Below are 26297 nucleotides of genomic sequence, written 5' to 3'. Positions count from 1 at the left end.
AAGCTTCAGGTTTAAGGGATGAAACAAGCTGCTGGCGAAGGGGGAGCGCTTCCCCCAGCCCAGCCCAGCCCCACTGTCCCGGTGGCCTCATCTTCACTGTCTCCAGTAACAGTGCCCTTTCTCTTCACTTTCACTCCTTTCGGATATTGAAAGCTCTCCTTGCTGACTCTTTTAAAACCTCAAACTTAGCCACTTGGATATGGGTTTTGTGTGTTTTTTTCGGTTCATAAATGTTGCAGACCAATGGGAGGGTGACTGGGCTGTTCTTTGCCTGACTTTCCAAATTCTGCATGAACGAGGGAGGAGTTAAGGGAACAAGAAATGTTACTGGTGGGGTCGACTGTGTGGCTGTCACATGTTTCCCAACTCTTCCACCAGGGGAAAACAAGGTTAAACTGTATGTGGAAGGGAACAAAGTTTAAATGAACAATTTAGCCTGACAGGTATATGCAGAAAGGAAGTAAGAGTTAGTCTGACCTTTTTATCTTGGTGACAAATATTACAGGCTGATTTTATATCAAAGAGGTTCAAATTAAAAAAAAAAATCCAGTTGAGCTCAGTCTTCTGCTTTGCCAACTGGTCCCCGAGGCCACTTCCCAACTTCCAAAGGCATAGGAAGTAAAGTCTCCCATTCCTGGGACCTGGGCCTCATCCTGGGCCTGAGTCCCCACTCAGACCTTTCTCTTTCACAATCTTCATTTGGACTATGGTGGTGGCTGCCTTGGAGAATTCCCTGAAATTGAGCTGAGTTCGATTCTTCACCGAAAAACAGTCTTCCTCTGTCAGGGAAGATTGTTCTCTTCGGTTGAGGACTTGGAGTCACGGCCCCAGCCGTCAGAGTAGCTAAATAGATCCAGGAAACCAACAGGGAAGGCACCTTAGTGCTTGGGCCACCCCTCCAGAGAAGCTGAAGTGTGCACTGTCCCAGACGAGGACTCCAAGAGCACTCCGGGGGAGGGCGGCACAAATCCAGTCTCAGAGACGAGGAAACGGACATGGCACTGCGACCTGGGGACAAGGCTGTCATCTTTCATTCAGGTTAAAATTCCAAAGCCAGCTTCCTAAAGTGTGCAGTGGGTTGGAATGGCAATCTAAATCGCATGAAAAACCAACAAAGCCTTCCAATGGTAGGTTTTATTTAGAAATAGCTTTTCTGAGGTACAACTGATATACAATAAACTACACATACTTAAAGGTACAACTTGATTAAAAACATTTTTTTGAGGCTGGAATAATTTGATAAATTCTGACACATGTATACCATGAACTGTCAACATGAGACAATGACTGTATTCATCACCCCAAAGTTTCCTCCTGCCCTTTTATAATCCATTCCTCCTGTCTCACCCCACTCCTCACTCCATACCAGGCTTCCAGTCACATCCCAAAGTGACCACCGATCTGTTCCTATAGGTTAGTTTGTATTTTCTAGAAAGCCATATAAATGTCATCACGTAGCATAGATTCTCTTATATGGATTCTCTGGCTTCTTTCACTTAACAGTTATTTTGAGACTCATCCATGCTGTTGCCTGGATTTCATTTTATGATTATACTAGTTTATTCATCACCTGTTGAAGGACATTTGGGCTATTTTTAAATTTTGGCCATTTTGAACAGAGCAGTTGTAAATATTTGTGTACAATTCTTTTATGGTCACTTTACTGCCTCTTGGGTCAACGGGTAGGAGTGGAATGGCGGGCTAATATGGGTGGCATATGTTCAACTTTTAAAAAGCCCACCAAACTGACTCCAAAGCGGCAGTGCCAGTTTACACTGTGTGGCGCTTCTGGTTCTTCCAGATCCTCGCCAGCACTTGGTAGAGCCAGTCTTCTAAAATTTTAGTCATTCTAATCAGTGTGCAGTGGTATCTCATTGTGGTTTTGTTGAGCATTTCTTTAATTGCCAATGCTCTGAACATCTTTTCATATGCTCATCTGCCATTCATATTATCTTCTTTGGTAAAGTGTCCACACTTTTGCCTATTTTTTTTTAACTGGGTAGTTTACTTTCTTATTACTGACTTTTGAGTTAAACATATATATACATATTAAAATACATAAATATATGTACATATGTTTTCTGTATCTAAGTCCTTTTTCAGTTTTTTTTTCATTTGTGGATTATGCTTTTGCTTTTCTAAGAAATCTCTGATAAAATCAAGGTCAATAGATTTTCTCCTGTGTTTCTTCTAGAATTTTTAGGTTTTACATTTAGAGTTAATTTTTATGGATGACGTAAGGTCTAAATTACTGTTTCTACATATGGATATCAAATTGTTTGAACACCATTTGTTGTAAAGATTGCCCTTTCTCTAAATTGCCTTTGTACCTTTGTTGAAAATCAATTGATGTCTGGATATATATGGGTTTATTTCTGGACTGTTATTCTGTTCTATTGATCTGTTTATCTATTTTTAAACAAATATCACATTACCTTGATTACTGTAACTTTATAATAACTCTTACAGTCAGGTAATGCAATTCCTCAAACTTCTTTGAAGTTATTTCAGCTATTGTAGGTCCTTTGTATTTCCATATTGATTTTAAAATCAGCTTGTCAATATCTATAAAAAAGCCCGCTGGGACTTTGATTGGGATTGTGTTGACTCTAACAATATTGAATCTTCCAAATAAATCTATTTTTCCATTTATTGGGGTCTTCCTTAATTTCTCTCAGCAATGTTTATTAGTTTTCAGTGTGCAGATCTTGCTCATCATTTGTCAGATTTATCGCCAACTACTTCAGGTTTGGTGCTATTATAAATGTTGTTATTTTTCAAATTTCAAATTCCAGTTGTTATTGTTTGCATATCAGTTGCATGTACAGTTGATTTTGTGTACCGGTATTGTCTCAGTATCCTGCTAAAGTCTTATTAGTTCTATTAGCTTTTGTGTAGGTTCCATCAAATTTTCTGCATAGTTGATCACGTCATCTATGAAGAGAGAGAGTTTTATTTTTCCTTTTCTTTACTGCTTCCTTTCTTTTACTTACCTATTTTTGGGGCCTACGATCCTGGCTGCAACACGCAGTACATTGTTAAAAAGAAGTGATGAGAGTAGACATCTTTGCTTTTTCCCTGATCTTAAAGGGAAAGCATTCAGGCTCTCACCATTAAGTATGTTAATTGTATGTTTTTCACAGATGTCCTCTTTCAGGTTGAAGAAGTACCCTTCTTAGGAATGGCTGATGAATTTTGTCAAATGCTTTTTCTGCATCTATTGAGATCATTTTTTTCCCCTTGAATTTACTAGTTTGGTGAATTACATTGATCGATTCTTGAATGTTAAACCAACCTTGCATTCATGCAATAAAGCCCACCTAGTCAAGGTGTATTATCCTCATTATACACTGGCATACTTAATTAGTTAAGAATGTTTGCATCTATGTTCATGAGGAATATTGGTTGACAGTTTTTCTTCTATAATGTCTTTGTCTGGTTTTGGTAACAGTAATGTTGGCCTCATGGAATGAGTTGGGCAATGTTCCTTTCTGATCTGGAAGAATTTATGCAGAATTACTATTATTTATTCCTTTAATATTTGGCAGAATTCAAGATGAGTTCTTACAAGTGTATGAAAAATTTCTGAAAGACTGAAATGGACCAAAGAGATTACTGGGTATAACCCGTGCAGCTCATGCTTCCAGGCTAACTTAGTCTTTTGTGTTGTTGAGCAGTTTTACAACTCTGTAAATTGCATAAAATTGGTAATAATGCAAATGATTCTTGTCCATAAAAATGCAAGTTAATTGTGTCTGGTGGAATGCAATTTATTATTGCCCTGCAGACAGACCTGCTTTGCATATTCTATAAAATCATTTCCATACCATTTCCCGTTCTTTGAATTATCTTCTGAATCAGTTGTAACATCTCAACTGGTTCCTTGTTAGTTTCATAAAAGCTTTGACATGTGTTCATTTTGTGCTTGCACAAGAATAACTTATACCTTTAAAATAATAATACCTCTAACATTATCTTTTGACACAGAAATGATGAGAATTCATGGTACAGGCTTTGTTTAATCAAAGTGTTATATAAGGCTGGTTAGTTGTTAATGATATACAAGGTTATTTACTGTAAATGGCAAAGATGATGCCATCCAAAGAAAAGTTATTTCAAGATGAAGAAGAGGATGGGAATTTGTTTCCTGATCTCTAAACGGAGGTATTGGGATACATAATTTCTAAGGTCCTTTCCCATTTTAACTGTCCAACTCTGACTTGGTGATTTCACGATGAACTTATTTCAATTTCCAGAGTTCAGTTTCATTATCTTAAGATGGGATAATGACATTTTCTGTATCCATCTCAGATAATCAAGTAAGATAACAGATTCGAAATGTTGCAAGTGCAATATAAATCTAAGGGGTTATTATCTGTGCCTCATGGAAAGCGGAGACAAATGTTCCCAAGCCTCATTCCCTCATTTGGTCAATAATTTAAAATTTTAAATCTTTGTCATTTTCTAGGACACCTGAATGAGCTAAGAAGAAGAGTCATCATCTTAAAATGAATTTCATCATAGGTTTTACATAATCTTCCATGACACTGAATTCTAAAACTAGAGACTCTGAAATGGTCTGAAATAGTCTGAAAGAGCTCTCAAATGCAGGGGCAGCTGCAGGGATAGTGCTGATGGGGCCATTCTCATTTTTACTCTGCGATTTCTTGGAAAGGTTTACAGAATTCCTCAAAACGCTGCAAGTCTCACTTTTCTTCATGGCCAGCACTGCCCACGAGCCAGGGTCCTCCTCTGCAAAGGATCTTCCCACACCCCTAGCCACTCCCTAATTATTCTGGTCCATTTTCCAATCACCTCCTGTGAGAATGGCAATGTATCTAGCTTGGGTGAGGCAAAAGGGCTATGCAATGTTGTGCAGGGGCTCAAGGTAGGTAGACCAATGCACCTTCTTCTAGTGTAGGAAGACTGAATTTATGGTCTACACTGTGTTCTTAATAGCTGAGGTCATGTATATATTCTCTTAATTTGTTTCCTTAGCCTTAAAATAAAATTATGCAGCAACATGGATGGACCTAGAGATTAACATACTAAATAAAGTAAGCCAGAAAGAGTAAGAAAAATACCATATAAAATCACTTATATGTGAAATCTTAAAAAAAAAACCAAAAACCCGAACACAAATGAACTTATTTACAAAACAGAAACATACTCACAGATATAAGAAAATGAACTTATGGTTATCAGAGCAGGGTAAGGGGGGGATGGGAAGGGATAAAACAGGAGTGTGATTTCCAAGTTCCCTGCAGCCTTTGCTCTCATCCTACCATTAAAGACCTGTAACAGGTCAAGCACTGTTATTACAGGAGACTCAGTACTCCAGTCAGGAAGGGCTAGGAGCCTGGGCCTGGGCCACGTGGGGAACCTGCGTGACTCAGTGTGCACCCAACCCCCCAGCTCACTGTGCACCCCTTCCCAGAAGAGGCCGCCCCTTCCTCTGCCCGGAAGACCCTGTAAGACTGAAAGAGACATGCACAAGGAAGTAGTTCTCTTCATGCTAAACCTTCATTCCCATGACTGCCTCTAAAGTGGTAGGTACAGCCCATCTGGGTACAGATTCCAGCCCACCCCTAGTTGAGCTGGTTTCATTACTTTGCAACCAGAGTCTAAACAACATCATTGCCACTTCAGGCTCCTGCTGTAGCTCTGGTTCTTCTGTCAAAACAAAGCACAACAAAACAAAACCTTCACAGCTTTTCCTCCCTCCTTCCTCTGGTCCTCCTATTGCAGCTTAGCAGTACTGATGGGGGGTGGAGGGGGGTGGGGCAGAACAAATGGCTATCACAAGAGATAAAACAATGGAACAGCAGCACATGAATGGGTACAAGGGTATTCATATGGTGTCTTGCCCTGGGTCTGCCTCAGGTAATCACGTTTGTCTATTTCCCTTTGCATCTTCAACTATATGTGGCTATTCTTCAATTCCTAGACAAAAAACCTGTTTGCTCCTAGTCTCCAGTGGTATCATCACCCACAACCACCTCAGAGGGATTTATTCCTCTTCCCATGAGCAAGTCAGTTTGTCCCTGAGCAGTTTCTGGATTTGCCTGTGGAGGCTTCAGGGAGGACAGACAAAGGATAAGCATGAACATTTGATACAAACATGAGGTCCTGGGGCTGCGATTGTAGGAATGACTGTGGACATCCCCCAGGTCTGGAAGGAGCAGCAAGAGAGCCTGTGGCTTGCAGCAGGCTTGTGAGGCTGGCTCGGAGACCCAGCAGCTCTGTGGGAGGCTCCAAGATTAGGATCTGTTTTCTTTCAGGACATTGCCTGGGCTTCAGTGTGCACCTGCATGCTCCCGCAAAGTCTTGCTTGAGTGCTGTCTAAAATGGAGAAACCTGGAAATAACCTGAACGTCCCCAAAAGGAGACAGGCTAAACTTATTACAGTGCATTTAGAGAAGGAGACCCAGGTGTCAGGCAGATGGCAGAAACTTGGGGATCCATCAAAAGTACAATAGCTAAAAAACATTATTTTCAATGACTGTATAATATCTGATTATATGAATATATTTTAATTTATTTATCCAATTTCCTATTTTTAAATAATAGTTTTCAATTATATTTGCTATTATAAATAATAATAATCATTTTAATATATAATTTTCTGTAATTTAAAAACTTTTTTTGAGATAGAACCCAGAAGGGGAATTTCCAGATCAAAGTACATGTATTTTAAGGATCTAGAAATGGATTTCCAAAGTGCTTTTCACATTTGCAGTGACCTTCCCTTCTACTACAGTGCCTGAAAATTCAATTCCACTCTCCCCAACATTGATTATTATCTGTAATTGACTAAAAATGATGTTCCATATTATTTTAACTTGTATTTCTGGATTACCAGTGAGGCTGACCATTTTAAATGATTTTTTAAGTTATTTGTGTACTTTCTGAGAATTGTCTGTTTACAAACTGGCCTCATTTTCTAATTGCGTTTCAGTGCTTTTCCTACTAATATATTAAATGTCTTATCCAAGGCAATTTGTCCTGCTGGACACTGCCTAACCTGCCCCACTGGCCTTTAGGAACCATCTGGTTCAGTCACAGCCAGTAACTACTGCCTTATTCCAAAAGCATTACTGGGAATCCCAAGTAAAGACCGTTTAGCTTATCGACGCACAGAGACCTCATGCAAAAACTGTGCAACAGGAATGTATTTTTTAAGCAGTGAGAAGAATAAATTACAATTCATTTAAAATGCGCTCTGCTTGCATGGCTTGATATGTTGAACCTAAAGGAATCAGTATCATAAATGTATTTCTGATTCAGTGATATAACAAATCCACTCTATTAAGACCCTGGAATTGTGATTACTGTCTTTGAAGAATGATACAGTCCCAAAGCTACTATATCTAAAATTTTGTCAGATTTGACATCAACAGGGTATTTGGGGGATGTTTATTTGTGGTAAACTACCAAAAAGTAGGGCAAGAGCCTGGCCTGACTATCAGGAGCGATCACTTAGTGTGAATGGGGGCATCTCTCTATAAACAGGAGGACATCCGCGTCCCAGGAGCCACTCCAAGCCCTGGGATGGCACATTCGAATTACAAATGAAGGTGTTGGCCTCCATGGAAAATCCTGGTTCCTACGAGGTGATTTTTTAGGACCAAAAAAATAACATGGCTTTGTTTGGGCAATGACTGGAAAGATCTGAAACTGATCTTTAAAGGAGGCCATATGAAAAACCACCAAGTTAGACTGGAGTGATGGCCCCTCCTTTTCCTGGTTAGGTCTCAGGAAGTTCTCAGTGTTGGCTGGGGAAGGTTCTCCAGTCTTCTGAGTGAGCTTGCTACTGCTAGTTGTGAACCTAACAGAAGATGAGTAATACTTCTGCTTCCTTTTCTTTTTCCCTTTTTGGTTACCTTTGATGACCCAATGTTTATAATTATTAATACATAACTAAAGTCTATAGTTTAGTTTTAACTAAAGCTTATTGTTTACATTGGGGCTCACTCTTTGTGATGTACATTCTATGGGTTCTGACCAATGTATGATGACATGTGTCCCCCATTACAGTATCATACGGAACAGTTCCATTGCCCTAAAGTTCCCCTGGGCTCTGAGTGTCCACTCTTTCCTACCTCCTCCCAAATCCCTGGCAACCACTGATCTTTTTAGGGTCTTTATAGTTTTGCCTTTTCCAGAATGTCATATAGTTGGAATCATACAGTATGAAGCTGCTGAAGACAGATTTCTTCCACTTAGTAATATACATTTAAGGTTCCTCCAAGTCTTTCTGTGGGTGATTACTAATTCATTCTCATCAGTGAATACTCCTCCTTTGCATGGGCATACCAAAGTTTATCAATTCACCCACAGGTTGTTTCCAAGTTTCAGCAATTATGAATAAAAGCTGCTGCACACATTCATATGGAGGTTTTGGGTGGATGTAAATTTTCACCTCTTCATGTAAGCCCCAAGGAGTGTGACAGCGGCATAACAAGGTAAGTTCTGTAAGGGCTGCAGCCTGTCCTCCAAAGGGGCTGTGCCATTTTGCACGTGCACGGTTCCTGCAGCTGCACGACCTTGCCAGCATTCGGTGCTGCTGGGATCCTGCGCCTTTCCTGATGTTTCTCTTCATCACCCTCTTTGGGCACATGCACACCATAACTAAGATTTTCATGATTATGAAATTACGTAGCCAGCTTTTCCTGACCATTTTTTTACCTGAGTAAATGCCATCATCATTTTACTCAGGTCAAAAACTGACATCATCTCTGACTGATGTTTATTTTTCTCTCACTTCTACATCGACGTCATCATCACCACATGACCAGCACCTGCCGGATCACACCACTTCTCTTCCTCTCCCAGCTGTCTCCACCACCAGCACCACTCATCTCTCCTGCCCAGCTTGCTTCCCAGCTGCTCCTGCATCCGGTCATATCCCTGCTGGCAGATCAGTCTCTCCGCCACAGCCAGGCTCATCCCTCCAAAATACTGGTCAGATAAACTAACTGCCCAGGACAAAGCACTTCAATGATTTCTGATCACAGTTAAGGTAAAAAAAAATAAAAACCCCTACCATGGCCTCCAGCACCTTGCAGGCCCCACCTTGACTCACTGCTGAATTAACCTCCCACCCTCCCTTCTGCTGACAGAGTCCGGCAGCTCCTGGAGCATGCCAGCTCACCTCCCACTGGAGGGCCTTTGCACTCACTGCTACCTCTCCTCAGAATGTTCTCTCCCCAGGCCTTCATTTACAAGACTCCCTCACTGCATTCAGGGCTCTGCTGAAATGTCAGCTCCTCAGGGATGCCTTCCTTCACCATTGTACCTAAGATGGCAACTTCATCATCACCTATCACCTCTTCCTCCTTTACTTTCCCTGACAGCACTTGTTTCCATCTGACATTATATTTCAGCGTTTGCTGTTATCTGTTTACTGCCCATCCCCACCCCATCTTGTTCCCTGCAGACCTGCACTAGCTCGAACACTCTGGCCATCTCATATGCTCGGTACATTCAGTCTTGGTTGAATGGACGAATTCTGAAACTACTCATGCTTTCCACTGCTAAGTTTGAGTGAAGAGTCTGTGCTAGCAATGGCATAACCTGAGTGATAAGGTAAAGGATAAAAGAACTCCATTCCAGAGAACAGCATCCAAACACGGAATGCCCCAAGCGGTGTGTGGGAAGAGGTGTGGAGCTGGGCAGCAGAGCTCAAGGAAGTGGGCCACAAGAGAGTCAAAAGGAGAAAGTCAATTTTGGGAACTTTAAAATTATGAACTTCATTTTTAATTCTACGTTTAGATGATGCGAGAGAAGTGAAGGGGGTTTAGAAGATTTAGATGGTTTTGTTGATATTATTGCCATCGTAGTCATCATTTTGCTCAAGAAAATTTGTTAACTACTTACTGATATACAGTGTTTTTCTGTTTTGCTACAAAACACAAGCTAAACCAATATAGGCAGTAGAATAACAAAATGAAGTAGAATTACTAAATGGAGCAAGGGAATAAAGAAAATTAGATCAATGCAGCCAAAGGCAGAGGGGAAAAGAGAAAACCCATAAAAAGCAAGATGAACAGAAAACATGAAGATATTAAAAATTAGGCCAGCCGTACTAAGGATCATTAAAAATTTTAATAGATTAAATTCTATTAAAATACAAAGAACCTCAGATTGCACTTAAAAAGTTATAAGCTTTTTATAAGACATACATCTAAATAGAAAACAGGAAGATGTTAAAAATCAGACCAGCCATATCAAGGATCATTAAAAATTTAAATAGACTAAGTAAAAAATTAAATAGACCAAATTCTATTAAGAAACAAAAAATCTTAGATTGCATTGTAAAAAGTTACATGCTTTTTATATATCCAAAACAAAATTCCATAGGAGGGTTGAAAATTCAGGGACAGATAAAGGCAAGAAAAAACAAAGAAAGTAGGACTTGCAAAAGTATTAATGTGCAAAAGCACGAATGGCACTAAAATAGATGTTTATGTTAATAAAAGATACTCATTTAGAAGATATAACAATAATGATTATGAATTGGGCAACGTAGCTTTAAAGTCATAAAGCAAAAACTGTTAGAAACACTAAAATTTGACAAGGCAATAAACAGCAAGTAGAGAAACTAAAATGTTTTTTAAAAATTTAAAAATTAAGTAAATAAGGAAAAGAAATCTATTATAACTTTGTATCAATAAATTTGAAAATACAGACATGATTGGTTCAAAAATATTTTAGGAAAACATGAATAAACCAATAAGTATAGGAAAAAACTGAAAATGTAGTCATAGATTTACCTCTCCAAAATACTCTGAGCCAGCTTCATGTTATAATGGGTAAATTCTATCAAATCTTCCAAAGAAATATAGATAGTACACTTTTTTTGTTATTCAACCATTACAGATAATAGGGGAAAAAAAACAAAACAGAAAGAATTTCAATTCATTGTACAAGGCTAGCATAACCTCAGTCAAAAAATTCACCGAAGATACAAAAGGGAAAATTGCAAACAAAGGTGCAAAAATGCCAAATGAAATATCAGCAAATCAAATACAGCAATCAATTAAAAGGTTAGTAAATACCATAAGATTTCACTTGTATGTGGAATCTAAACAAATGAATGAACAAAGTAGAACAGAAACAGATTCAGATTCGGAGAACAAGCTAGTGGATGTCAGAGAGCTGTGAAGTGGAGCAATGGGCGAAACAGGCAAAGGGGATTACAAGGCACAAACTTTAATAAATGCTGGAGTGGGTGTGGATAAAAGAGAACCCCCTACATTGCTGGTGGGAATGTAAATTGGTGCAGCCACTAAGGAGAACAGTACAGAGATTCTTTAAAAAACTAAAAATAGACTTACCCCATGATCCAACAGTCCCACTCCTGGGCATATATCCAGAGGGAACTCTAAGTCAAAAAGATACCTGCACCCCAATGTGCACTGCAGCACTATATACAATAACCAAGACATAGAAGCAACCTAAATGTCCACTGACAGATGACTGGATAAAGCAGCTGTGGTGTATTTATACAATGCAATACTACTCAGCCATAATAAAGAATGAAATAATGACACTCGCAGCAACATGGATGCACCTAGAGATTATCATACTAAGCTGAATTAAGTCAGACAGAGAGAGACAAATACGTATCACTTATATGTGGAATCTAAAAAAAATGATACCAATGTACTTATTTACAAAATAGAAACAGACACACACATAGAAAACAAACTTATGGTTATCAAAAGGGAAAGGGAGTTGGGGAGGGATAAATTAGGAGTCTGGGATTAGCAGGTATAAACTACTGCGTATAAAACAGATAAATAATAAGGTCCTGCTGTATAGCACAAGGAACTATATTCAATATCTTGTAATAAAACATAATGGAAAATAACATTAAAAAATATACATGCATATAACTGAATCACTTTGCTGTACACCAGAAACTAACACAACATTGTAAATCAACTAGATTTCAATAAAAATAAATAAATAAATAGATAAGTAAATAAATGGCACAAACTTCCAGTTATGGGAATGCAATATACGGGAAAGGGAATACTGTTGGTAATGTTGTAGTAACTTTAAATGGTGACCGTTGGTAACTAGTCTTATTGTGGTGATCATGAAATGTATATAAATGTTAAATCACTATGTTATATACCTGAAATTATTGTAACATTGTATGTCAATTATCCTTCAATAAAAAATAAAAATAAAAAAATGATTAGTATGCCAGGAGACATAAAGCTGTGACATCTACTACCAATGTAATTCACTATATTATCAGAGAAGAGCAGGAAACAAAAGTATTTCAACAGATGCAACACCCAGTCCTGAAAACACGTGGAGACCTAGGAACAGGCACATCTCCTTCACTGTGATAAAGCAGGTGACACAGATGCCGTACTTAACAGTGAAAAGACCAAGCCAGGAACGGGACAGGAACGCTGGTTTCATGACCACCGTCACTGTTTCACTGCCGGCCCCAGCCAACGGGGTAAAACGAGGAGAGTGGATGAATCTACAGAAGGAAGTAGCCTACTTATTACTGCTGACAGATGGCAGCACTGGCCACGCACAAAATCTGTGAAAACCCAGTGACAAACTAAAAGACTTTCAGATAAAAAAGGCACAGTGGGATAACCAGTTACGAGTAAACGCAAACACTGACACCCATGACTATAAAAACGATAAATTAGAAAATCTAGTGGAACAGAATTCTACTCAATAGCAAAAACAAAACAACAAAAACATAAAACCCAAATCCACAAAACACACACAAAAAAAGTATTTAGGAATAAGCATAATAATAAATATGTTACTTGTGTTACTGGTGAAGAACTCTCCAAAACTTACTCAAGAACATGAATTATACCTGAAAAAATGGAGATTTATTTTGGTTTCTAGACAGGAAAGACTCATTACTATGAGGATACTAATTCTTTTGAAACTGTTCCATAAATTCAATACAATTTAAGAGAAAACCCTAATGAAATTTTAGTTGTGTCTTTATAAGTTGATTCTAAAGCTTATTTGGAACAGTAGAGCGTGGAAGAACAGCAACTATACTCTTAAAAAAAGGATGATGGCAGGGGAACTTTTCCTCTAAAACGTCAAAATTTACTATGCAGCTACAGCAATTAAAACTGGCACAGAAAGAAATAAGAATCAAACAAAATAAATTAGAAACAAGTCAGTTCATAGTAGGAACTTAGCATTTGATAAAGATTAAATTCCAAATTAGGAAAAATAAGGCAAATAATTTTTTTCTTCTTTTTAAAATTGAGGTATAATTGACCTATAACATGATATTAGTTTCATGAAGTAAAGATTTAAACATTAGAAATACAACTACAAAAATACTGGAAGAAAATGCAAAAGGTTATTTTTGTCATTTGGGGGCATAAGGATGGCTCCTCTCCTGCAAGTCACCACACAGAAACCATAAAGAAAAGATTGTTAGATTTGGCTACAGAAAAAGGTGTAAGCCTCTGTTCAGTGGGAGGTATCATAAATAACATTAAAAGATGACCATCCAGGAAAAGCATGTAATGAATAAAAAAATCTTAAGAGCCAACATTATTACAGGGGCTATTATATGCCAGGAATTGTGTTAAGTATTTCACACAAATTATCTAATTACAATGGATACGTATTATTATTGTTATTCTACTTGACAGGTGGGAAAACTGAAGTTTAGATAGGTCACATATGTACTAAAAGGGCTGCTATCTGTAATAGGCTGCGTTGTTCGGGACTCCCATTCTCTGGCCCCATCATTCCTCAGACATTTGAACCCAATCAGCTAACTAAAGCTTTGAAGCTTTGGAGCTAGAGAAGAATGGACATTACCTTTGGGTTTAGAAAGCTTCAATGATGTGAATTTGAAGTTTCCTTCAAATGTTCAATCATCAGTGTTTCTGGCTACATAAAGAAAACCTAATTCCAGAAGGATCAAACAGAGAAAAGCAGAGGTAAAACATAAAAGGAGAAAAGTTTTGACGTAACTGTTGGGTCCCTGGAAGCACTTGTGCCTGAGTTTAGAGCTACTCCTGGACTCCCAGTGGTGAGAGCACGTGTCCCAGTCCCCTCTTTTCATAAGCTAATTCGAATGGGTTACCTGACCCTTAGCATACAAGGTCCACAGTACAGAAAGACTCCACCTACTAATTAAGGAAGAAAAAGACAAATCAACAGCACAACAACAAAGAATGTGATTAGAAACTCAGTGAAGAAATATTGGGGGGGGGGGCCAAGCCCCTCTGCGGTGGAGGACCGGACACTGTTTCTGTCTGCTCCTCTTGAGCTCTCCGCATTGCGAAGAGCCACACAGATCATCCACAGTTAGTGTCCAGTGGCCATCTGTGTGTACGGATGGTTTATCTTGGGATCACTTCTGCCTTACCACATGACCTCTTATTTGGCTCTACGAAATAATCTTCCTTAAATGTGGAGGTAGAAAGCAGGAGAAATCATTGATAGTATTTTGTTTCTGAAACATCAAGGGACTGAGATAAGATTACCCCCACGTGGCTTCTGTTAGCACCGTAGAGGTACAGGGGCTTAAGTGTGCTTCAGGAGCGCGTTAACTGGCACCTTCCCACAAAGTCCTGACTGTCCTCCCACGTGGCTTATCGCAGAGCCTGTAATGAAGCTGACAGCTCCTCGAGGCACGATTTTCCTTCCTTAAAGCATGGCTTCTTTGGAATAGAATCAATTACAGAGTTTTATTTTATTTCATCTCTACAAATTGGTTGTGGAATGATGCTTCTTTGGTGTCAGGGGCAAAAAAAAAGGTCCCTGGATGAGAGACTGATATAAAGCAGAGAAAGGAATGTCATCGCTGAATAAGTGGCACAGATTGCGACCCGTGGCAGTTCAGTGCAAAAGTTTATTGCAAACCTAATCTGTGCTCAGCATTACGGAGGATTCAAAAATGGGCAGAAAACCTAACTGCTTTCAAAAAGCTTTCAGTCTAGTTTGGGAAAGAAGAGAGGGGACAGGGAAGCAACAGTGGCCATCTCTGATTCACTGATGGAGAGGGGGAGGATGGAGACAGGACAACGAGGAGGTAACTGACAGTGAGGAGGTAACTGACAGTTTGTTCTAGAAGTGGAGATACCAAAAGCATATTTTAGACACTTGCTCCTTCAGTACAGGAAGGAGGAAGTTAAAGATGAGGGCAGATGTGTATATATATATATATTTATATATTTGCCAACCTGAATTTAATACTAGTTCATTTTATTTCTTTAAACATAATGTGTTGGACTAGAAGCAATGACAGTCCATTAGCAGTGAATACTCGTCATGCCCAGTTTCACTCAAAGGAACCAGGGCTCCTCAGAAAACTGTTGTTCCAGGTATGGGGCAGAAAAAGACTAATATAGACAAATCAAAAGGGCACAGAGTAAGTTTGAAAAGAAATGCTGATTAAATCTGGGATAATTTTAGCATTAAAAAAAACTAGGACCGCATTGGATTGAAACTCATCAAACGTAATAACAATCCATGAATTCATAATGATACTCAAAAATTATTTTCATAGTTATATTATGAGGTGGCTTAGAGAATCAATTTGATATAAAGAAAGGGAAGGAATCAAGTACTTATCCTGCCTTTCCAAACATGAGGGGGAAATTCTCTATAAGGATTACGGCTAACACATGCCAAAGAAAGTGAAAATGTTAGAATACCCACTTAGTAACCCCTCATGAAACAATCATTCCAGGCAAAGATTATTAATGTCTGCTAAAACTATTAGGTAAAGTTAATGGGGGAACTTTATAATGCATGCACCAGACTGACAACATTTGACCTCACTGATCAATTTTAACATCACTGAAATTGGACAGTTAGACATTTGTGACTCCAGAGTAAGATGCAAAAGAAAGTTCATAGCACCACCTATAAACTATTCTTGGGAAAATACCCAAACCTGATTCTCATGGAGCTTCTAGATTTTACTTCGAGTTTACAGAAAATACAGGAGCAAGAGGAACACGTCAGAGAACACCTTGAGGATATAATCTCACAGCTAAACACAATGTTCTGCCTGGACTAGACTGAGTCACACAAACTCAAAGGCATTTTTGAGGCATTGTGTGAATGCGAACCTGCCTAGATACTGGGTGATACCAAGGAATTATTAGCTATTTAGTTGAATGTAGTAATAGTTTAATGGTTACATTTAAAAAAAAACTTTATATTTTAATTACACAGTAAAGCACTTAGAAGTGAAATATGTCTGAGATTTGCTTTAAAATGCTCCAGTAAAAAGAAAAAAAAATGGAGGTGAGGGCTAGATTAAAAAGAAGGGCAGAATGTAGAGAATTATTTGATAGATGTATGGAGCTTATACTATTCCACTTCTGTGAATTTTTGAGAATTTTCATAATAGAGCTTTTCTTTCTTTTTTTTTTCTAAACCAGTTTCTCTATGATTTTTTCCAGGGAGGTTATGCAGTTCACTCTATCTTAAAGTACCTTTGGAGATAAAGTAATCCAAGCTTCTCAGCACAGTTTTCCAAAATAAAGATAAGCCATTGACCCCAACACTCACCACCCACCAGGAGGAATTTTGCTAGGTCAAGCATCCTTGTGGAGCCTGGAACCCCGGGGGTTAACAGCCTGTGCCCCGCAGCTGAGCGCGGAGCGGCCCCACAGCTGCCAGCAATTAGGCTAGCTGGCAGTCCCCTTAGGAAACTCCCGCCGCCTGATTAGGACTAATTGCTAGCCAGCATCTAAGTCCCCAATCGATAGAAATGGAAATCCATTAGGGAAAGGCAGGGCCGAGGGAGGCTGCCTTCTGGTGAGTATGCACGTACCAGGCGATGCCAGCGTTGTTTACTAGTATTTACGGAGTACTCCAAAATGCACCCCATTTCTGCAGTGTTCCTGGAAAATTACACTGTGAGAGACACTCCCATAGTTTCCTTTAGACCCCCAAAGAGAGTCTTCTTTCCCCCCTGATTTTGGTCTATAACTGAGAGAAGCCTGTTTCCGCCAAGAACGGCACTATGGCAGTAGTTTCTTGGAGAGAGAAATCACGTGTCCGGGAGCGTGGCCGAGGGCAGGGCTGCGTGGGAAGCTGGGGAAACGCTTCGCGCAGGGGCGGGACTTCAGCTGAGCTTTTGAGTTTGCCCAAAGCAGTTATTCTGCATCAAGTAAGTTCAGGTCTGAGACTCCTTGGCAGCTACTGAAAAAACTCACTTCAGATCCTTGCCAGTTTCAAATTTGTGACCGGACACCAGAGAGGATGGTAGTTTTAACCCGAACCATTTCAATTGACTGCATGCTAGGTTCTGAGAATCCAGAGATGGGTAAGATGTGGTCCTTACATGCAAGGAATCCTACAATCCATGCAAATTCAAAACCAAAAAACGGATCGCAGAGAGACTATTTAAACTGCCTGCTTATGCTTTTAAACCCCCACCGCCACATTTTCTCATTTTAATTGAATTTTTTGTTAAAACGAACCACACATATGCACAAGGAGTTTTGAGTTTGAACTTATTTTGAAATTTAAGGATATTAAAATGAAGTATGGATTGTATTATTTGAGAAAATAACATTTGTGAGCTTACTCTGGATAAGTTTCACAAGTAGGACAAAGGTCCTTGCTTATCCTGTGTTCAGAAACTTAAAGTTCTTCCATATATTGTACATAAAGACTAGATTAAATTCAAGCTGTGAATTTGTTTCTCCAGAAATAACATGCCTCTTTTAAAGAGCTTATGAAAATTAGACAAGAGAAGAACCACACTATTATTTTGCAGCTTCATGCAGAGGCAAATTCTTATTCCTCTTGCATTAAGAGTACAAATGTCTGAAATGTATTAAAGAAAAACTATTGTTAAAAAAAGGATTACTATGTATTCTTAACTTATTGTTTACCTCAAATACAATCTAGAACTTTTAAAAGCAGTTCAGAATATTCATTTGCTTTAAAATCAGATTCATTAAAGAAACTCAAACATCAGCAACTCATTGAAGTCGCTGTGTATACATGAAAGTAATAAACTGCATTTCTGTTAAAACAGTCTAAGATTCTGTTTTTCCCAGAGTAGTACCATAATGCTGTTCAACTTACACTTGAGATGATTTCAAACGCCATAACCACATTATACAGAAGTCTTTAAACTTCCTAGAGGGCTCTTTTTTTTTTTTTTTTCAGGATAAGCAATGAGGCGGGGACAGGAAGCCCAGATGGAATGATCTCGATCATGCTGTACAGTTATGTGTCTACGGTTACTGGTATCCAAACTGTGCATTTAGAAGACTGTTCGACAGGAGTGAATTCTTACCATTACGCGGTGTTGCTGCACTGGGATGCGGTCAAGCAGGAGCCTGAAAGTGACAGGTAAATTTCAGTGACTGGGCGCAGGGAACCAACAAGAGAACAGAACTTTTTTAAGTGCTTTTTTTTTTCAGAGTGTTTCCATAAAATAGCCCAAATTCAGAGTAAGGAGACTGGTTTTGTAAACTACAGAGGAAAACAAATCTCATTGCTCTATGCTCAGAATTCGCACTTAGTCATTTGACCCAGAGGAGGACAAGCATCACTTCCTTATTATATGGGCCAGGAAAAGCGGGAAGAAGGGAGAGAAAGTGATTTGCCCAAGATTACACAGTTGACTGAGGGCAGAGCGGGCCCGAGAGCCTGATTCTCTGTTTCTAGTCCACTGCTCACCCTTTACCGTTCTTTTGTCTTTGCTATTTTTTCCTAAATTGGTCTCTTTATTTCCTTTTTCCCCCATTCCCTATTTATCCTTTATCTCAGTTGGATGCTTTTGATTTCTTCCCTCTCCTTTTTCTTCTCTTTCCTTTTTAATTATGTAAACCTCCTACAGCCCAGGACTAGTTGGGCTGCCTGAAGGTCTGGGTACGAGAAGGCCTTGACAAAGGCATTAACAAGTGTGTCAGGTACTGGAGACTCCGCTACCTCAAAACTGCAGAACAATTTTACTATTTAGTAACTAGAGTCCCATTTTAGTAACAAGAATTTCACTTACACTTGATGTATTTGATTATGTTTAATTTTATGAAGTTAACAAGGAAGAACTCTAAAATAAAAATCTACAAAAATCACATTCTATTTTTACCTAACTTTTAAAAAAGTCCTCGTATTTCAGGAGCTCTGGCAATCAAAGCTTAAAGTGGAGAACTCTGAAATCCAGTTGACATTCACATTGCTCCATTCTTAGGAATACTTCCCGTTCCTTCGTAGGGGAGACCTCGCTGGCTACTTGTTATTCCACTTTGATTCCATTGTCCTTATTTGAACTCTGTCATTCTGAGAATCCCAAAATCTTCCTTAAAGCCATGGTTTAGTTTCACAGTGAATAGGATTTTAGCCTTAAAAACATTCAACCCACTGTATGAAGTTACATGATAGCAGTAGACTCAAGAGTTAACGGGAAACAAAGGCTCAGAAGAGTCACACTGAAGTAACAAAGCAGGGAACTTGGGACAAGTCCTGAGCGCTCTCAGATGAATATAAAGAGGATCTGCGGAGTTCTCTCCTCGGCAAGGCAACTTCAACACTAAAAATCTGAAATCCTGGCAAAACACCCATCTTTCACATGAGTAAAGCAGAACAGTCTTTAAAAATTAGGTAGTATCTTTCCACTATTTAACCACTCTCACATGGTACCTTTTCAGTTTTATTTTTTAACAGCTTTATCATGAGATCATAGCCTCATTTAAAATATACAATCAATGGGTTTTAGTGTATTCACAGAGTTGTGCAGCCATCATCACATTTTTACAGTCTCATCAACCCAAAAACAAATGTCACACCCACTTTCCCCCCAGCTCCCAACCCTAGTCAATCACTAATCTGTTTCTTATCTTTATAGATTTGCCCATTCTGGACATTTCATATAAATGAAACCGTACAACGTGTGGCCTCTTGTGACTGGCTCCTTTCACTTAGCACAGTGTTTTCAAGGGTTATCCGGGTTATGGCATGTATCAGTACTACACGGGAAGAGTTCATTCCTTTTCATTGTCAAATAATATGACATTATATGTATATAAAATAGATAAACAACAAAGTCTTCTTTTTCTTTTTCCATTAAAAAACCCCCAATTTTGGACTTGAATAAATGATAAATAAATTTCTATCATGTTTGGATACTTATACATTCTTTTTTTATTGAGGTATAATTGACATATAACATTATATTAGTTTCAGGTTTACAACATAATGATTTGATATTTGTATATATTGTGAAATGATCACCACAGTAAGTTTAGTTAACATCTGTCAACATACATAGTTTAAAAAAATGTTTTTCTTGTGGTAAGAACTTAAGATTTACTCTCTTAGCAATTTTCTAATATGTAATACAGTATTTAAAAAATTTTAAACTTATTCTTAATATAATTTGGGGGGGAGATAATGAGGTTTATTTATTCATTTTATTTTTAGAGGAGGTACTAGGGATTGAATCCAGGACCTTGTGCATGCTAAGCGCACACTCTACCACTTGCGCTATCCCCTCCCCCTTGTAATACAGTATTATTAACTATAGTCACTATGCTGTACATTACATCCCTATGACTTACTTTATAATTGGTACCTTTAGACTCCCTTTACCCATTTTGTCCAACCCTCAACCACCAGTTCTGGCAACCACCAATCTGTTCTCTGTTTCTAAGAGCTTGTTTTTATTTGTTTGCTTTGTTTTGTTTATATTCCACATAATTGAGATCATAAAATATTTGTCTTTCTCTGTTTGACTTATTTCACTTAGCTTAATGCTCCCAAAGTCCATCCATGTTGTCACAAATGATGAGATTTCATTCTTTTTTATGTCTGAATATCTATGTCACATTTTCTTTATCCATTCATCAATAGACATTTAGTTTGTTTCCATATGTTGGCTATTGTAAATAATGCTACAATGAACAGAGGGCTGCATATATCTTTTTGAGTTAGAGTTTTCATGTTCTTTGGATAAATACCCAGAAGTGGAATTGCTGGATCATACAGTGGTTCTATTTTTAGTTTTCTGAGGAACTTCCATACTGTTTTCTATTTTGGCTGCACCAATTAACATTACCAACAGTGCACTAGGGTTCCCTTTTCTCCACATCCTCACCAATTCTTATTTCTTGTCATGTTGATAATAGCCATTCTAATAGGTCTGAGGTGGTATCTCATTTCAGCTTTGATTTGCATTCCCCTGATGATTAGTGATGTTGAGCATCTTTTCATACACTTTGTTGGCCATCTGTATGTATGTCTTCTTTGGGAAAATGTCTATTTAGATCTTCTGCCCATTTTAAAATCAGATTATCTGTTTTGTTTTTGCTATTGAGTTGTATGAGTTCTTTACACATTTTGGATATTAACACCTTATCAGGTATATGACTTGCAAATATTTTCTCCCATTCATTAGGCTGCCTTTTCATCTTGTTGAAAGTTTCCTTTGCTGTGCAGAAGCTTTTTAGTTTGATGCAGTCCCACTTGTTTATTTTTGCTTCTGTTGCCTTTGCTTTTTTGGTGTCAGATTTAAAGTCACCAAGACTGATGTCAAGGAGCTTATTGCCTATGTTTTCTTCCAGGAGTTCTACAGTTTCAGGTCTTACATTCAAGTCTTTAATCCATGTTGAGTTAATTTTTGTGTATGGTAATTTTTGTATATGGTATAAGATAGTGGTCCAGTTTCATTCTTTTGCATGTAGCTGTTCAGTTTTCCCAACACGATTTATTGAAGAGATTGTCCCTTCTCCATTGTACGTTCTTGGCTCCTTTGTTGTAAATTGATTGACTATGTATGTATGGGTTTATTTCTGGGCACTCTATTCTGTTCCACTGATCTATGTGTCTGTTTTTATGCTAATACCATATGTTTTGATTACCATATGTTTTGTAATATAGTTTCAAATCAGGGAGCATGATGCCTCTAGTGTTCTTTCTTTTTAAAAATTTTTAAATTGAAGCATAGTTTATTTACAGTGTTTTAGATGTACAGCAAAGTAATTCAGTTATATATATGTGTTCTTCTTTCTTAAGATTGCTTTAGCTATTGGGGTCTTCTGTGGTTCCACACAATTTTTCGGATTGTTCTATTTCTGTGAAAAGTGCCCTTGCAGTTTAATGGGGATTGCACTGAAGCTGCAGATTGTTTTGTATAGTGCTTTGTCAGTGTATAGGGCTTTCACCTCCTGGGTTAAATTTACGCTTAGATATTTTATTCTTTTTGATGCAACTGTAAATGGGATTGTTTTCGTACTTTCCCTTTCTGATAGTTTGTTGTTAGTGTATAGAAACAGCAGATTTTTATATATTGATTTTGTATCCTGCAACTTTACTGAATTTGTTATTAGCTCTAACAGTTTTTTTTTGTGTGTGTGGAGTCTCTAGGGTTTTCTATATATAATATCAAGTCATCTGCAACTAGTGACAGTTTTACTTCTTCCTTTCTGATTTGCATTGCTTTTAATTTTTCTTGAACATCTGCTCTGGCTAGGACTTCTAGCACTATGTTGAATAAAACTGCCAAGAATTGGCATCCTTTCTTGTTCCTGATCTTAAAGGAAAAGCTGAAAGCTTTTCACCGTTGAGTTGGATATTAGCTGGGGGCTTGTCATATATGGTCTTTATTACATTGAGGTATGGTCTCTCTATCTACTTGTTGAGAGCTTCTATTATGAACTGGATATTGAATTTTGTCAAATGCTTTTTATGCATTTATTGAGATGACTGAGTGATTTTTATCCTTCCTTTTATTAATGTGGTGTATCATATTGATTGATTGGAGGGTGTTGAACCATCCTTGCATGCCTGGAATAAACCCTATTGGATCGTGGTGTATGACCCTTGCAATGCACTGTTGGATTCAGTCTGCTGATATTTTCTTGAGGCTTTTCACCTCTGTTCGTCGGGGATATTGGCCTGTAATTTTCTTTTCTTGTGTATCCAGGGGAAAGCTGGCCTCATAAAGTAACTCTGGAAGTGTTCCCTCCTCTTCTGTTTCTTGGAAGGATTGTTATTAATTTTTCAAATGTTTGGTAGAACCGTTCGGTTATTTTTTAAAATGATTTCTATTTCCTTATTGATATTCTTCATTTGATTAGACAGTGTGATCATACCTTGCTTAATCCTTTAATCCTTTTTTATTTTTTGGTTCTTTGAACATTTATAATATAGTTAATTTCATTTTTGCCTGCTAAGTCCAACATTTGGCCCCTCTCATAGGCAGTTTCTGTTGCCTGATTTTTTTTCATGTGTATGAGTCAAACTTTTCTGTTTCTTTACATAATTGGTAATTTTTTGTTAAAAATTAATCATTTTAGGTAGTAGATTTTAGTAAGTCCAGTGCTAATTCCCCCTCTTTCTCCCCTCAAGGCCTGGGGTTTGTTGTTGTTGTTGTTGTTGTCTTTGTGCTTATTTTCTCAGTGACCTGGCTGGGCTATTTTACTAAAATCCGTTTTCCTTCACTATGTGCCCCGTCTGAAGTTGCTCATCAGAGGACACAGACTCAGGTGTACGTAGCCACCTCTCTTTTTCCTGATGCCTGTTAAGCTGTCTGCTGCTTTTGATGGCACACCCAACCGTTGCTGGCAGATTGTCCTGCTGTTTTTAGTAATGCCCTGAGGCATACAGTTTGCCACATTCTGATTCAACTAAATTCAGACCCCTCTGCAGGAGTACTCTTTGAGGCTTGTTTTTGGGTTTTGCTCTTTTCCCAGTAGGCTCTTTTTGGCTCTCTCATTCTTTGGTTCAATCTGGTAAACTTCTAGCTGGTTTATAATTTACTTGTTGTTCTACTGAATTTACCAGCCTCCTCTTAAGTGCTTACTACTAAAATCTCCTTTATATGGGGGTGCACCCTTAGGCTAGAACTTCCTCAAATTCTGTTCCAAATAAAGTCAGGTCCCTTTGGGGCTCTCTACGCTTACAGCCTGCCTCTGTCCCACTGCTCTGCAGCTTTTCTCAGAGTGGCAGTGCTAGCTTCTCCTGGAGCAACACCCCTGCTTCTTCAGCAGGACACTGGGTGGGGCAATAGCCCTTGATCTTCTTGGCTCTTCTCTTCTGGCATAAATCACCTGCACTTTAAGTGAGCTGGGGTGAAGGCTGTTGGAGACCCAGTGTTCTTGGCCTGTTGTGCCTGGGGGCTGAGCTTCCACCATATGAGTGGGTACTGGGTGGGGAAGAAAGACCCAGATCTCTCAGCCACTTGTGCCAGGAATCAAGCTTCTTCAAAAGGCATCTGGGGGAAAATAAGAAATGCTGGTGGCTTGTCCTTCATGGGAAGATACTGTAGCCTACAACTGGAAGCTGGAGAGAATAAGCCTTATGTTCTTGTCTGGGTTTGCCCAGGGCAGAGCTCCATCATCCTGAGATGGGCCAGGGAGAAGGGGAAAGGAAGTAGGTCATGGCTCAAGTGCTACAGACCCTCCCTGTTCTCTTGGAAAGATTTAGATTTTCTTGAATCAATGTTTCCTCATTTGTTGTATGCCCTTAGTGCACTTCCAGAGTAAAAGTAATTTTTACCAGTTATGGTGGTTTCACAGGAGAGGGTTTACAGAGCTCCTCAGGCCACTATTCCAGAAATCATCTCAATGGATTAGAATTACTTTTAAATTTTATGTGCTATTTGGAATGTAACTGTATCTTAAGATTTGGAAGGGACCTCTAATGTCAGTAAGATCAACCTTTCAATTAATGAAGACATACCTAAACATCCTTGATTCACAGTCCTTTAATCTTTGCTTGGTGACAATTTATGACTTCCTACACAGGTTTGATGCTAGACAGCTTAAGTTAATATAAGGTCATTTTGACCTGAAATATGCCAGCAACTGGTAACCGTTTTGAAAGCAAATAAATTGTGTAATCCATCTTGTTTTAAACAGTCCTTCAATTATTCAAGACCAGGCATCAAATCTCCCTTTACTCTTTTCTTTTGAAAATTAATTAACCAAAATTTCTTTAAATGGAGAAATTTCTGAACCTCTAAACACTATAGCCACTTTTTTAAAATGTCTCTCTTAAAATTGGTCTAAATTAAATGCAAAAACCTAAATGTGATCCAATTAAGTCAGTTTCTGAGGCCACTACTTTCAGTAAAGAGGTAAAGGAAGTAAATGGATGGATAAACAGGTCAATATAGATGGACAGATAATTACATCAGTGCCTTTCAACAATACCTTTGCTCAAACAGCAAAGGACAAAACTGGAGAGGAAGTGAACATAATATTCAAAGCTGGAATTTGGAGATCTCAGCTCTCCAACAAATTTCACTTGATTAAGTCCTTCAAAAACCTCTGGGTAAATGAAATGTGCCTCTCCCTTACTTGAGAAACAGGTGTGAGGTAAGGCAGAGAGGGGCCAGGAGAACAGTCTGGCTTCAGTGTCCACCTTGCATCGACACCAGCAGGAATGTGAACACAGCCTCTCTGGACGTGGCCGTCTGGGCGCCTCAGTAAGACAATTCAGAGCAGCACTGTGGGGAGAACTAACACAGGCACCGTGCTGGGGGGACGTGCTTACGTCTAGCCCAGGGGTTTGTATCCTAGCAGAAGTGGACGGCCAAGTTCTTCTGGTAGGGCTTAGACTTAAATGAATTTATATTTGATTTTAACTCAACTTAGCAATTGCTGTTCTTGGATAAATTATTTAATCTCTGAATTGCAGACTGCCAACTATTAAAAGAGGATACTGTTTTCAGAAGGTCGCTTGGTGGTTGGAGAGGGGGTTATAAGAAGGCATGTGAAGTGTGTTGTAAGTGTTTATATCACACAGCTTTCTTAACCACACATACTGGTGAAGAGAAAGGATGCAGAGTCAAGGAGGCTATCCATGAAACGAGGAGAAGTTTTAGCTTGGACAATGAATATTTGAAAGCAGAAAAGGATGAGAGTGGCTGCAATCAGCATAGGTAGTTGAGGTGAAGAGACTGGATGAAGGAGGCACAGAATTTGCTACTGACAGAGGCACAATCCCCTCAGTCTCAGCCTCGTGAAGGCCTAGACGAAGAAAGACCTTGAAGTTGTATGAAGTGTCTCCACCTGTGGCAAATCCGTATCAAGACTATTTTGTGTGGGGTCCAAGCTCTGTGTTTGGAAGTGGCGAAGCAGAAAGGTTTCATTTTACCAACTCATCTCTTCTGGGTACTTTGTTCAATATGGCAATATTACCCCCAGGTAGTTCCCTAGTTCCAGTGGAAACCAAAGAAGCGTGAGGCCAGGTGAGGGGATTTTTTTAGGGGAGAATCCAAATTCTTATTCAGATGTCTCCTTATATCAGTACAGAAGTGGGCTTAGCATTTAATGTTTTTTCTTTAATGAAGACAAAAG

General features: G+C 38.7%; 1 long non-coding RNA gene across 1 annotated transcript in view; it reads right to left on the bottom strand.

Annotated features, from left to right (window-relative positions):
• LOC116664780 overlaps positions 1–18717 on the bottom strand; it is a 107130-nt gene extending 88413 nt beyond the window's left edge. Inside the window, exon 1 of the long non-coding RNA XR_004321220.1 lies at positions 18290–18717. This is a non-coding gene — a long non-coding RNA (uncharacterized LOC116664780). The remainder of the gene's footprint in view (positions 1–18289) is intronic.
• Between the last annotated feature and the right edge of the window lie 7580 nt (positions 18718–26297).

The sequence above is a fragment of the Camelus ferus genome, chromosome 7 (assembly GCF_009834535.1).
Source record: "Camelus ferus isolate YT-003-E chromosome 7, BCGSAC_Cfer_1.0, whole genome shotgun sequence".
In the NCBI taxonomy this organism is placed as follows: Eukaryota; Metazoa; Chordata; class Mammalia; order Artiodactyla; family Camelidae; genus Camelus; species Camelus ferus.
This window is presented reverse-complemented; position numbering and strand designations above follow the sequence as displayed.